This window comes from Lactuca sativa, chromosome 8 (genome assembly GCF_002870075.4).
Source record: "Lactuca sativa cultivar Salinas chromosome 8, Lsat_Salinas_v11, whole genome shotgun sequence".
Taxonomy (NCBI): Eukaryota; Viridiplantae; Streptophyta; class Magnoliopsida; order Asterales; family Asteraceae; genus Lactuca; species Lactuca sativa.
The window spans coordinates 24575456-24578190 of record NC_056630.2 but is presented as its reverse complement, the minus strand read 5'-3'; the positions used below and the strand labels follow the sequence as shown (position 1 = coordinate 24578190).

Genomic DNA, 2735 nt, shown 5'->3' with positions numbered 1-2735 from the left:
AATGGAAACCTTGGGATGTTCCTCCGGGACCAATACTTAATCTTGTCCAAATAATTTGCCACCCGACGTTCAAATGTGGAAAAGATTCCTTCAGATTTGAATTTTTCATAAGCCCCTCTACCAAGACTGTCATAAATATGCACTTCCATTGACGCTAATCGTAGTTCCCCAAATAGCCAATGATTAGGGGATGAATGAATCAGCAATAACACCTGTATAAGGAATCACAATACAAAAACATAACAAAAAAAACGATATTATTTTCAATATAAACAATTAAGTTTACCGTATCAACATCCCACCAAGCAACCATGAAGTTGGGGTACGTAGCAATACCAACCATAAACGCCCTCCAGTCCTGTCCTTCTTCCAAAGCATGAGAAACAAAAAAATTTGGAGGCATTATTGTATGTCGGTCGCTCTCAAACCGTCTCTCCATCAATAGTCGGTACCAAATGGTTATATGCTGCACACATGATAGTTTTGTTATTGACTAAAAAACAATTAACTTTTAAAATAATTAATTAACAATTAATTTACCGCTGACTCCAACCATCCGCCGTGTGTATGCCCAAACAATGAGCTCCAAAAATCTCTATCTAACACGAAATTAAACAAACGATGCTGGACATCATATGAATGAAATATATAATTTTGGATGACAACCTCACCGCCTGCTACGTAAGGTTGCAGGCGCAACATGGAGAAGTCATGAGCAACACCAAAAACTGGAGGAGGAACGGGGCTTGTTGATTTGATATCAACCTTCTTTTTTGTTCTTCTTTTTTGCTTCGGTGTCGTGTGCAACTAAAAACAATATTCAAATGTTTAAATCTATATCTTTCAGATAATTCACATAAACATAAAATCATCAGTTTATAAATAAAACGAATACCTCGGTGTAAGGAGGGCACAAATATTGTGATGGTTTTCAAGTCCTCGGTTTATCGGATGTAACTTATTTGCCATCATAATCATCAAAATAATCTACAATTCCCGTTATTATTAGTTCGTCTTCGTCCGGCACATCATCGTCAAATTTGTTCCCCGCATTGTCATTCCTCTCCTCCCACTCCTACATTAAAAATAAAACTTTATACTTAATAACGAAATACACATAATTTAATAAGCAATAATATCTAATTAAATAAATGATCTAATCTACTAAAAACAAAATATTTATATTAATGTAACTATAAGAACCTCTTTAACTTCACTATAATCATTTACATCAAACACATCATCATCAAATTTGTTCCCCGCATACTTATTCCTCTCCTCCAACACCTACATTAAAAATATAATTTTTTAATTAATAACGAAAGACACTTTATTAAAAAGTAATTATTAAAATCGTAAAGGTAATATCTATAACAACCTTGTCATCTTGAGTATCACCAAAAACATTTTCAGTTGTATTGTTTTTATTCATCACTTCATCTTGCACAACCTATATTTTCAAATATAAAATATGAACACAGGTATTCATATATGTTAATAAAATTTTAAAAATAATGTAGCGTGTAACTAACCTGTTCATCATATTTTCTTTGTGACACTATCGGATCATCAAAAATAATATCGTTCCAAAATTGTTTAGTATTCACTTCTTCAACAAAAACCTCTGTAGGTTGTCGGTTCATAAACACATGCTGCTCCAGTGCATGTAGCCGTTTCAACACCTCGTCTAGGTTGTGTTTCCCACTGCCCCGACCTCTACCATGAGAGCGACCACTGGACGACATACTAGACGAAGATTCGTCTTGTCTCCTAAAATGGTCCCGTACTGGGGATGGAACTACTTTCCCTTCACCATATACGTACTCTTAAAATGACATATAATAACAAGATGTCATCTCACCATCACCCGGTAACATGTTTTGTCTTGGTGGTTGCCCCTCCTAAAAAATTAAACATATTAAAAATGCATATAAAAGTATAATAATCAAGTTTATTAATAATAAACGAAATATTTTTAAACCTGCATCTTTGACCAAATCTTGTTCACGTCAACCCATTTCAATTTTTTTGTTCCACTCCAGCGTTTCATCCGAGGCAAGTCTTTATTTTTTCTCGATGCAAATCCACATGCACGAACAGCCGGAATCATCTCATATATCCATATCTACAATTTTTTACAATTACAGTAATAAAAGTTAAAATTAAAATAAAAAACATAACAATAAAACAATTTAATTATAAGAAAATTTTTATACCCTTATTGGAGCCGTAAATCCTGAGACGGAGTACTTTAAAGTTTGACCACGCTCAGAAAGTGATAAATAATTATGTATTTTGTTCCATGTATCCTCAAGGTCAACATAAGTAAAATCTCAGAGATAGCTACCCCAAGTGAAGCTAACAAAACAAAAAAACAAAATTGGTTATTATGTAAATTATAACTTTAATAAAATAGAACTTTTAACGTAAACAAAATATACCTGTTCCAGAGATCCAAATTCTCAGCCAAAAAAAATCAATCTTGTGGCACCCGATCATTAACTTCTTTACCCAAAAAACCTTCACAAAAAATGTATATCAAACATACTCTAACTGCATCAACGTCGTCAAGTGCTAGGAATGTTCGATTTAAAATTAAACGTTTCAGGTCGCCGATTTTCACCGAACTATTAGTATGGTCTGGAAATAGCCGTTCACGCAATAAACATCTTTTTTTACTGCTTAATAATTTTTCCGACCCTTTTCTCCCAATGTTTTTTGGATACTCCCCAAAA

At 33.5% G+C, this 2735-nt stretch overlaps 1 long non-coding RNA gene across 1 annotated transcript; it reads right to left on the bottom strand.

The window, feature by feature from the left end:
• Nucleotides 1-294: 294 nt before the first annotated feature.
• On the bottom strand, nucleotides 295-1288 carry LOC128128158 (uncharacterized). Its single transcript, XR_008225880.1, has 4 exons — nucleotides 1204-1288; nucleotides 896-1075; nucleotides 541-807; nucleotides 295-466 (listed from the first exon to the last, which is right to left on the bottom strand). It is a non-coding gene; the product is annotated as an uncharacterized LOC128128158 (long non-coding RNA).
• Between the last annotated feature and the right edge of the window lie 1447 nt (nucleotides 1289-2735).